The 11,883-nt window shown below is 39.8% G+C and overlaps 1 pseudogene; it reads left to right on the top strand.

The window, feature by feature from the left end:
* The first annotated feature begins 2,831 nt into the window (after positions 1-2,831).
* Positions 2,832-5,170, top strand: LOC117021214 (glycogenin-1-like; annotated as a pseudogene).
* Positions 5,171-11,883: the final 6,713 nt, after the last annotated feature.

Below are 11,883 nucleotides of genomic sequence, written 5' to 3'. Positions count from 1 at the left end.
AGAACCTAATGAGATACAGTTAATGTAAGGTTTACGTTGGAGCGGGACATAGGAGAACAATTCTAATCATGTCTAGGGGCTTCAGAATTTCCTTTCAAAAATTAGTCTCTCAGTAAATGGAAAATTAGAACGTCATCTTTTGTTTGCTCCCTTTTCCTCCACTGTGCTCTTCTGTGAGTGTCAGTTTAGGTTGCTGTGGGTCAACCAGTCCAGTCCCATTTCCTTCAGCTGGACAGGGACAATCTAACCGCTGATTGAATGCACCTCTTACACAATTTTCTTTGCTAAGAAAATCTTCTGAAGGTCCTTTAGGAGGACACTTGTTTTGCATAGGTCACTGCAAACTTCCTGATATTGGGCAAGCAAAATTTAAAAAGATTTCAGTTATTTCCTCAAAGACTTGAATATTATTTCTTCTGAGAGAAACAGCTGGGAGCACCCAAATTATCTTCACCTTTCCTTCTCCTTCCCTTTTCTTGGGGTTGGTCAAGATTGAGAGAAATAAACTAGAGAAGCACCAACTCTTATAATGGCTAAATAGGGAACATTTAGATCACTGTATAAGATTACTTACCTGTTTTTGTAATACACAGTCAGGAAATACGTTCTGATAGCCTCAAAAACAATATAATTATTTTGAGAATTGAGGCTGACATAACTGTTTTAGGATTTTGAAAATGTAATAAAATGTAGAATCTATTTACAGGGAGAGTCCACCTTGATTTTCAATTAGCTAACTAGAACACGGTAAACATGATCAGTCACAATAAATTTTACAACCTCAATCATTATTGGTCAAACTACTCTGGGGATAATTTCCGCTCTTATAGTTGGGATAAATGAACAAGGTATAAAACAGGGGGGAAAAGATTGAGAGAAGTGGTAATGGAGAATTGGAAAAGAATTTTTATTGTAATTCCTTTTTTCCCCTCACCCCAAGAACCAGATGAGTTTTCCTTTACTCACCATACAAACACTTTAAATAAACAAACAAGTGTCTTAGCTGTGGCTAAAGTAGACTAATCTGCTGATTTATACCTTCACCTGCACTGAGGCAGATGCTGTGCTGAACAGGTCACATAAAGAGACAAACCTACCTTGCTCCCTAGACCCTGCATGAGACCCTTCCAAGCACAGCACCTCTCGTGAATATCTATATCACTCGCACAAAAGTCACCTTCATGCATAAAAGTGATCCAATACTGTTTACAATTGCTTCCTGTCCTTTGACAGGTGACAGGGCTTCTTGAATATGGAATTCCTGCACTGCTCATGTGAACTGACAGTGCCCTATTTATTTTATTCAGCACCAGCAGTCCTGGTTCCCCCTTCATTTAGATGTGGCAGCACCACCAAGAGCAACATGGTTCAGTAGTAAGCCACCAGCTTCTTGTAGGAATTAGGAGGTCTCTCGTCTTCCAGGGAGCAAGAGCTACAGATGACTGCCATTGGCTATGAAGAGGACTGATCCTCTGGATGTTAGTAAGCGTCCTGAAGACTTGTTGAAATGACCCCCGGCTGGTGATGGGGATAGTAAGAATATTCTCAAGTGGGGCTTGCCTCATTGGTTTGAAATATTAGGTTGGTGCAAAAGTAATTGTGGTTTAAAAGGTTAAAAATAATTGCAAAAACCACAAGTACTTTTGTACCAACCTAATATTAAAGGGGATATCACTTGGAACAAATGAAATGACACTATGAGGAAACAGACAAATGAGGGACAAGAATGAGGGACAAGAACCATCCTAGCCTTTGTTTCTTCAAAAAGTTAAGTCTATGGAGAAAAACGGAGGGACTGTTTAACTAAAAGAGAGTAAAGAAACATGATATTCAAATGTAATACATGAACCTTTGATGGAGTCATGGTTTCAAAAAAAATTTTTAAAGCTGTAAAAGATATTTTGTGGAGAATCATAAAAATTTAATATGGACTAGATATTAGATATTAGGGGATTACTGTGTTTTTTTAGATGTGATGATAGTAATATTAAAAATATCCTTATTTTTAGGAAATACATACTGGAATATTTAAGGACAGAGTGTCATAAGGTCTACAGATGGTTCAGCAAAAAGGAAAAAGATAATAATAATACTATACACATACATATCCGTAAAGAGAGAAAGCAAATGTGGCAAAATTGAATCTAGGAGATTGTACTCTTCTTTAAATTTTGAAATTTTTATAGTAAAATGTTGGAAAATAAAATGAGATACGACCTTTATATTCCAAACTAATAAAGCAGGACATTTCTGTAATTTGTTTATTCAAAAAGGTCTTTTGAATGCCTACCATATGCTAGGCACTATATATATATATATATATATATATATATATATATATATATACACACACACACACACACACACATATACATATATATGTATATATACACACACACACAGATATATTAGTGTTATATATATATATATGATGGTCTCTTGCATGGGTGCTATACTACACCACCCTATCTCTCCTTTAAGACTGAAGGACTTACCCTCCCAGCTTCTGCAAAGGTTGTGCACTGACACCCCTCTTGAGTATTTATCTTGGCTAAAGAAAGTTACTTAACCCAAAGTCATGCCCCTTCTAAGGCCAGCCTGTAACAAACGACTGGTGGTTGTGCTATTGTTAAGACCTGACTCCCTCACCTCAACAAAGGACAACTCTAAAGAGTCATCCCAGCTTAAGAACTTCCCACAGGGCTGGCTGAGGCCTGGATGTGATTGTACTGCAACCCACTTTGTCTTTCTGTCCCATCTTGCTTGCATCTCTTTCCTCCACAGGTCCTGAGAGCATCTACCTTTGAAGAGGCGTTAAACACTCAAGCAGAATGACTCAGCAAGTTGGTGTCAGCCAGCGTTTCCATCAGTACTGGCCCAACGGATTCATAAACAGAAGACATGGCAGTGAGGAGGAAGGCTATACAGTAAGTCCCCCTCACCAAGGTTAATCTAACTACAGCCATGGCCAAATAAACAGCCTGCCAGCAGCAGAAACCATTGCTGAGACCTATTACTGCACATCCCTTGAAGACCCAAACAGACCCAAACAGCCACTTGGTGGAAAGGTGACCATACAGAACTCCTGGATGGGGCAGTTATTCATTTTAACATGAATACACATGCATTCTGTGGGTTTTCCTTTCCTTCTGCAGGGTTTCAGCTACCATGACTACCATGGTACCAAGCTACCATGGCTTATATTTGATCCACTGACATGGCATCCCACATATCATTGCATCCGACCAAGGAACCCACTTTATAGCAAAGGAGATACAGCAGTGGGCACATGACCATGGAATCCATTGGACATGACATGGCATAACACACCCAGAAGCTATTCGCCTAATAAGCAATGGAACAACCTGTTGAGAGCTTGGCTGAAGTGCCAGCTTGGAGATGATACAGTGTGAGGACAAAGTACTACCCTCCAGGATGCAGTAATGCTCTAACTCAATCACCATCATATACTGTAGTGCTGTATCCCCAACAGGAGACTACCTGGGATGGGGTCCAAGGTGTGGAAGCAGGACTGTCCCTATCTACCATCAATCCCAATGACCCACTGGAGAATTTATGCTTTTCATCCTCACAACTGTAACCACAGGCTGAAAGGTCTTGATGCCCAAAGGGGGAACATTTTTACCCAGGAACACAGCAAGAGTCTTCATTGAACTCTAAGCTACACCAACATGCAGGCACTTTGAACCCCTCATTCCAAGGACCAGCAGGCGAGAAAAAGATCCTGGTGGGGCTAATTGACTCTTATAATCAAGAGACAGTAGAGCTACTGTTACACAAAGGAGGCAGGGAGACATATGTTTGGCACCCAGATAATCAACTTGGACATCTGTTAGTACTGTCTTGTGCAGTTTTGAGAGTGAGTCATTCCACTAAGTAAGTCACCTAAATCTTCTGAAGTGCTAATTGATAGTGAGGAGAATCGAGAATGCAACGCAGAGCAGGGAGAAGATGAATATAAGTTGCAGACTGAAGACCAACTGCAGCAGCAGGGGGGACGTCGTTCATCTTACCTTCCTCTTGTAAGTCTCTCCCAGGAAAAGAGGCCCACCAGCGTCCTGAAGAGGCTGCTCCCAGGACTCATGCGAAGAAAGAGGGTCTGAGTGGCACGAGGCATGGACCCCGACACAGCATGGGAGCACCAGGAGGCTGGCTGTGCTCACCACCCCGCTGGTTTCAGACTCCATGAGACAATCTCTGATGAAGTCATGGTGGACACCTTGGACAGCGGGGAGTCTACTCTTCTAACCTTAATGAAGAGGCCTCAGTTGGGTGTCACATTAAGTAAACTTCACCGCTGGTCACTTACACAGTATTCAAAGTGTGTATTCGTGGGTACAGATACTCTGGTCCTAGCAAATAGTGATGGCCTTTCTGAGATAGAATTGTCACTGGCACCAGACCCAGGGTGATGGGACTGCTTCAATCCTGTAGTCTTTGTTTATCAGCCTTCAGTTGAAACATACGATCAGCTGTTGCACGTTGCTTCTGAGCAAGGTAGTTTCGATGGTGGAGACCAGGCTTTACTGAACATGTGTTATAGCAGCTAAGCAACAACAGCTATCAGAAACCCCCCCCCCCATTTATTATAACCTAAGCACCATTTCTACATCCTCCTACCTCCCAGCATTTAAAGCGTTTGGTGCAAAAGCCAAAGTTGTGCATTTCCTGGAATGAATCAAACGGTGGAATTATACTTATGATCCTAAAACAAAAAGTGTCAGAAGTGAGTCCCATGAGCCCACCATGACTCGTGCACATTTTCTCAACCTGTGATGGGACATTTTCACCACCCGTGTTTTACCTCTGCTTCAACAATTTGGCCTTGTCAAAGATACCTGCACATACCTAAATGTGCTTGCAGATTTGGTCTACACACTGGCTTTCCCTTGTGGTTTCTGTAGAAAGGAAGATGTTTCAGGAGCCACATCACATCTGTCCTTTGGGGAGATTCCAGCTGCGGCACAGCCTTTTGTGTCCTCAGAAGAACGGAAGGAGCGGTGGGAACAGGGCCAGGTTTCTTACATGGGAGCAGATTTCTTTGACAACATCAAGCAGGAACTTGACACTCACCTCCAACAGAAACACTGCCATTTTCCCGTGGACGCATCCACTTCACAGGCACTTATTTCCAATACTTAGTTTTTAGAGCTGGGTTAGGAAAGGTCTGTTACAGTTGCTGGAGGCTTTCACTGAAATTCATCAGATGAGGGTCTTTTGTAGAATGACAGGTGAGAACTGTGCCGAAGCTGGAAAGCAGCAATTCTGTCATAGGGGCCGTGTTCTGATTTTTAACCCTAGGCTTATTCAGCTAATGTTTCAGATAGTCTCAATCATGCTGGTTGCCAATTTATGTGGAAAAGGAAACTCAATCTTAAACTGTCAGGATGGTTGTATCAACTCTTCAGATGTGCTGAGCCAGGTGCCAGATCAGTCTCCCTTCAGAATGGGACGTGGGTATCTGTCTCTTGCTTGCTTGTTGTGCCCTTCATTAGCCCTACATTTTAGGATTGCTCAGGGGCTGCCAGAGTGGTTGTAATTCTGCTTTTAGGTAAAGACAGGCTGCAACACCACTGCTGAGTGATTCATAAGCATATCAACAAATGACGTTAACCCATTTTATTTCCTGGCCTGAATGTCTGAAAATGTTCACCAGTTTTCTATGTACAGTGAGGCAACATGCTAAAATGCTTTTGTTCAGTTCTGTACATCTGAAATCAGCAGTATGCTCTCTGGTTACCTGCAATGGCACTTTGCATGAAAATTAAAGATTTAGTGCCATAAAAATAATGTTAGGGGAAATCTCAGACACTTGGGGCTTTCAAAACAACGAATCAGTTATCATTAACTATTTGCCCAAAACTCTATTTTCTGTGGGCAATACAAAATAAAAAATTACAATCCCTATCATCATGTAGTTTACAATGTGATTAGGAAGAAGCAAGCTACATAAATCCACCTGAGAATAAACCCTGGGAGAGAAGACAGCAAACAGTAAGAGCCTGGGATTGTATAAATGTTACAGTTCAGTGCAAGTGGGATCCCTTCCAACCAGGATGTTTTGGAAGGCTTTGACTGAATACATGAAATTTGATCTGGACTTTAAGAGAAGTAGAATTTCATTAGAGAAAACTGGGAATAGGCATGAGCAAAAGCACTAAAATATCTAGGGTATTGGAGCCAAGAAAGAAGACATTTTTAAGAAACAAGGATAAGCATTGTGTGAAATACTGAGATAAATCATTTGATGAATGATTATTACAGACTGAAGTTCTCACAAGGAAGAAATAATTTTAAGTATTATTTTAAAGATGGCACCAAGTTGAATTTTTACTTGATTTTCCTTCTTTTATATTCTGTTAATTTTTCCCCAAGAAAATGTAGCAAATATAAATACAAAATATTGACTTTCTATAAGTTACATACATGAATTGCTCAGATTTTTACTACTTCCACACACAACTTTATTTCCTAGACTTTCTTTAGCTTTAAAATAAAAAAGGCTGGGGGGAGGGGGGTTCACACAATGTGAGGGATATAAAAGATAAACGTCTAAGTATTACTTTGTCTTGTGCACCTGAAACTAATTAAATAAAAAGGCAACATAGGTAATGTTAAAAATAAATAAATAAATAAATAAATAAATAATAAATTAAAAAAGGCCATATCTTGTATACTGCAGAATATTGCTTGTGTTTTAAGTTCAGATTTTTAAGCTCTTGGTTTGTATTATTAAGAGTCATGATATTAACAACATCTAACATTTATTAAGCAGGTATTGTATCAGGTATTGTGCTAAGTGCTCTACATGCTATTTTAGTTCATGTTAGCTGCCATAATACATAAACTCCAGAATCTCAGTCACTTAACCAAATAGTTTATTTCTCACTCATACAAAGTCTACAATGAGTGTTCCTAATAGGCATAAAGCTTTCCTCAAAGCCATGATTAGGGGATCACGGTTCCACCATCTTTAACAAATGGGGAAACCTGAAAAAAGGGAAAGAACAAGGAGGATCACAATGGGTGATTATTGTAAGTGAGCTGAGCCTAGAAAGTAGCATGTATCTCTTCCTCTCACTTTCCATTGGCCAGAATTCAGTCATATGGCCACAATTAACTGCAAGTGAAGATGGAAAATGTGGTTTAGCTGTTTGCCCAGGAAGAAAAAGAAATGGTTTTGTGAGCAGTTTGACAGTCTATCACATGTATTCTTTTTCCCATTTAATCCTAACAACCCCATAAGATATGTACTATAATTTATAATACTTTGCAGATGAGGAAACTTAGATTTTGATGGGCAAAGACCCTTATCTAATACCTCAGTTAATAACTGGCAGAACGCAAATTCAAACCTAGGCAATCTAACTCAAAGACCATATTCCTTATCAAGTTAACTGCAACATGACTAAAATTCTTACTACTGAATAAGAATATTTAGGCTTTCTTTTAAGAGAGGTGTGATGATTTAGAACTGTAACTAATTCAAACTCATCGTTTTAGTGTTGAAGACATTGAGATCTAGAGGTAGAATGTCCTACTGAATGTCAAATCCTTGCTGCTCAGGTACTATACAATGTAAAGAAACTTTGCATAAGAAAATATAATCTTGACAAACTAATAACTTACGTCCTCTTTTTTAAAAGTTAATTCCCTAAAAGATGTGGTTTAATGTAGTCAAATCCAAGCGTTACAATTTGTTTCTTAAAGAAGTTTGTTCCCACCCCCCCCTTCTTTTTTTGGTCTTAAAAAAGAAGCACAACACAGAGTAAGGCTGCCACCGTGTGGCGTGGGCCAAAACTGATGTGTTTTTTTCCATTTATTTTGTTTGTTTCTAGTTTATTTACTAACCAACCTAGATTTGGTAATGCCTGATAAGAAATCACCCAGCTGTGGTAAATTCTATAGGCTTAAGTACTTTTTTATTTCTCTTAAAATTTTTTTATACGAGTTTTATTTGAGCCAAACTGACAACATATGCTGGGGAACAAGATCCCAAATGCTCCCCAGAATAAGTTTTGCAGCTTCTTTATGCATTTGAATTCAGGAGGGAATGTAAGATTACGTAGAGGTGGGAAAAAAGCAAGGTGGGCATTGGATTACAGGATAGTTAAGATTATGTGCTTTCTTGAGGGTGGTTAAGTCTTATTTCAAAGGTATGTTAACCTAGATGCACAGAAAAAATGGAAGGGCTTTCTTAAGACCGAGATAAGCCTTTTAATAAAGAAATTATGTGCCCGGGGCATGACTACCCACCATGACCTGCCCAGTTAGGAATTTATGATCACATCACCCTGTGAGGTTACTTTTCATAGAACCACTTAATTTTGTCCAGAGTTCCCCCTTGTGGTCATAAATCAATCTGAAGAACACATTGATGACCAACCTTTCGGTAAGATAGTGGTCTCACAGCGCTAGGGAGGCTCCTTCCTAGAAGTCTCAGTACGGATGTTGTCTTCTTGACCATTGGGGATGGGGCAATACTGTAACCAGGAATCTGAGTTTTGTCCAAATTTTCCCAAAAAGGGAAGGACAAGTAAATGGAATGCAGTCAGGTCTTATGACCGTCACTGAGAGCAAAAAAATAGTCTGGATCACTTCTTTCCTATAAACTGTCAGGATCTGAGTTTTGCCTTCTGTCTCATTTTTCTGTATTTGGCATCTAGTATAACATTTACTTAAGCCATGAAAAGGGTATTAAACGTTGTACATCTTCTTTAGCTTGGCAATAGTGTAAAATGTCTCCTTTCAGTAATGTCATTCATAAGTCCAGCTTAAATGCACTGTGATGCATGAAAGAGTACAAAAACCAAAAAATAGGGAGCTAGGGAGTGGGGAAGAATCAAGCAACCTTCTTGGGTTTCCCACAGCCCTGACTATTGGTTTAATTTACAACCACTGGTTATCCATACAATATACCCTGGAAGTTTTTCATCACTTATTTTACAATGCTTCCCATGCAATTTAACATAAAAAAAACAAATCCTTTGAGGTGTTCCAGGGGCCCTTCTGGAACACTGCAAAGTTATGCCTATATATATTGAGATTTTAATCCTTAAAACCTCAATTTCTAATGAAAACCAAGAAGTAAGCAATTAGCATTCTTTAGCTTGGCAGATTTATGAAGACATTTTATAACCTCTATAAACACAGGCTCTTTTACTGGCAAATAATTTAAAACATAACCTCTAGAAACATAGTTCATAGACATCAAAGTCAATTATTGACATGGACTTATTTATTTTAAAACCTAGGTAAAATATAAAAACATATCTGTTTTCCTTAATTTAAGCCAACAAACCTAAGCTAGCTTATATCTACTAGGATAGATCTTAGATCAAGTAAACTTGAAAAGCATGAATTAGTTTCTATATTTCTGAGAATTTTAGAATACCCAATCCTTATAAGCAATTGCCTTTAAATTAATTTTAGCAATACCATCCAGAAGTAGAAAATTATCTCATTTTTACAACATACCTATATAGACACACACAGACATGCACAAACAGGGACCAGTGGGATCCAAATTTTGTTTTGGAGGCATTTACAATTTATATCTGTCCTTGACAAGTCAAGTGCCACATGACCATCCCCCTTTTAAAGTAAGGACAGCTGATTTTTTATTTTATTTTTTTTAAGCACAGCTCACAGTGGCCCATGCAGGGATTGAACCAGAAACCTTGGTGTTATCAGTATCACGCTCTAACCAACTGAGCTAACCGGCCACCCCAGAACAGCTATTTTTAATACCTTGAAGAATTGGGTTGACACCCAAATGACATTATAGGTTGACCAATTTATCTAAATCCTCTTTTGAAGCTTCAAGAGACCTATTAAATATGTTTTCCGTTCACTCTGCCTAATTTTATTCCTGGCTTTTCCTAATTGTGTGTGCAAAAATTAATTTAGAAGTATCAAAGGATCCTCATCTCAGCCAGCTTAGTTATAAATGGGAGGCTAACTGTGATGAGACTTGTTGGCCCCAGAGGCACAATTTCCCATGTTAATTTTGAGATCTGTAGAGTTTGAACAAAACTTCTAGGGAAAACCAGCCTTTACATGCACATCTCCAGACAAGCCGAATTCAGTGGATATTCCTATAGGGCTTCTTTATGCCCTAGAGGAACTTTTCCTCAAGCACCTCAAGAACCCCACAAAGATTCCTAGTCATCTAAGAATACCCAAGCAAGGGCCAGCGAGAGCTTACTGGATCCAGCAGCTGAAACACAATGCTTTCCAAGGCACAGAGCCCACTCTTTGAGCTCCTCTCCTGTGGGGTGAACCCATTCCAGCGCATGCTGGCCTTCTCCCCTGGGCTCCCACCGGCCTCTCCAGGACCGGCTGCATTACCACACTGGATGACTCCCTGCACGCATCTCTGCCACTCTGGATTTGGGGGCTCTGAACAACTATGGTCACCCTACTGGCTATTTGGACTGGGGAAGCAAATGTTCTTCCTCTTTCAGGGCTAAAGAGAGCTCAGTCTCTCCTTTAACCAGCAAAGATTTTGTTCAGACTCTCAGTAAGCAATCCAGTTAACAAGCCGAAATTAAAAGCAGCAACCCATTTTTTTCCTTTTCCTGGGTTAACGCAACCCTTCCCACCTCCAGGATTTTCTAAGAACAGCTCAAATAAAGTCAACCACCTGCTACTTAAAGCAAGGAGGCCCGCAATTCCAAGACTCACCCAAGTTCATGCGATGTGAAGTGGGGAGCTGGTGGGGCACAACAAGCCCTTGCTGGTACCTGGCACCGGGGTGGGGGTTCACAGGGTGGTCCTGGGTGGACTTCTTCGGAATCCTGCTGACTACACCAAGTAATTGTCGATGTAAAAATATCGAAACCTGTAGAGAAGTTTTGTAAGAGTTTGTTTGAGCCAAACTGATGACATGTGCCAGGAAGCAACATCTCAAATGCTTCCCAGTACATTTTTATTTCAAGATATATTTCTCCATCCAATTTTAAAATTATTCAAATATTTCCGAACCTGCAACTGGGTGACCACCTTTTAAAATGTGGCCCAGGCACAGTCCCAAGAGGATTACTTCAGCGGATTAGAAGGCAGAATTCCCAATCATACAATGGATATATAAAGGACTGTTCAAATATGGATAAAACACCCAGATGAAGAAGAGTCAGAAACCATACAGGATTCACTGTTTCCTAGAGTTTTAACAGTATATAAGCTTAATATGTTATAACATGCCAGGCAGACATTTCTCAGTCCCCTCCCTGCATTTATCAAAACAAGAGTATCGTCTGCATTTATTTAAAAGACAATAGATTTGGCAGGTGGCTAAAAGGAAATCTGGTATTGCTGCAGATTCTATCGCTCATTACAAATGATTGGGGACAGGGTATCAGTACTCATATCCTGATGCAGGTTTTAAATGTCCCTCCTCTTCTTTGGCCCTATTAACTGCTTCTTTCTTTTTCTACTGCTGCAAACTCTGGAACACCCATTTCATGTATAATTCACCTGAAGTCACTGGGGAAAGCTATTAAAGGGAAGAAACGTTTTTAAATGCTTGAGGGTGAAAAAACCCCCAAATTATCATTTATTTATTTATTTATTTATTTATTTATTTAGATGGAGGGCTCATAAGGATTAGCCCACACATTGATGTTATTCCCACCTAATGACTTAGTTAATTGGGACATCAATTTAATCCAGTGACTGTGTGTCAGTATCTCTCTAGGGAAAGAAAGGGTGGCAGTGGAAATTCAAAGCTTTTTTAAACTCCATATTTTTCCCTTCCTCCTCACCTCCCCCAGAGCTAACCGGCCACCACACCTTTTCCAAGCATGGGTATGTACCAAGGTCCAGATCATCACTTGGGCTATGTTTTCTAGGTGCCAAACG

This window comes from Rhinolophus ferrumequinum, chromosome 4, assembly GCF_004115265.2.
Source record: "Rhinolophus ferrumequinum isolate MPI-CBG mRhiFer1 chromosome 4, mRhiFer1_v1.p, whole genome shotgun sequence".
In the NCBI taxonomy this organism is placed as follows: Eukaryota; Metazoa; Chordata; class Mammalia; order Chiroptera; family Rhinolophidae; genus Rhinolophus; species Rhinolophus ferrumequinum.
Note: the sequence above shows the minus strand (reverse complement) of the source record. Positions and strands in the feature narration are given on the sequence as shown.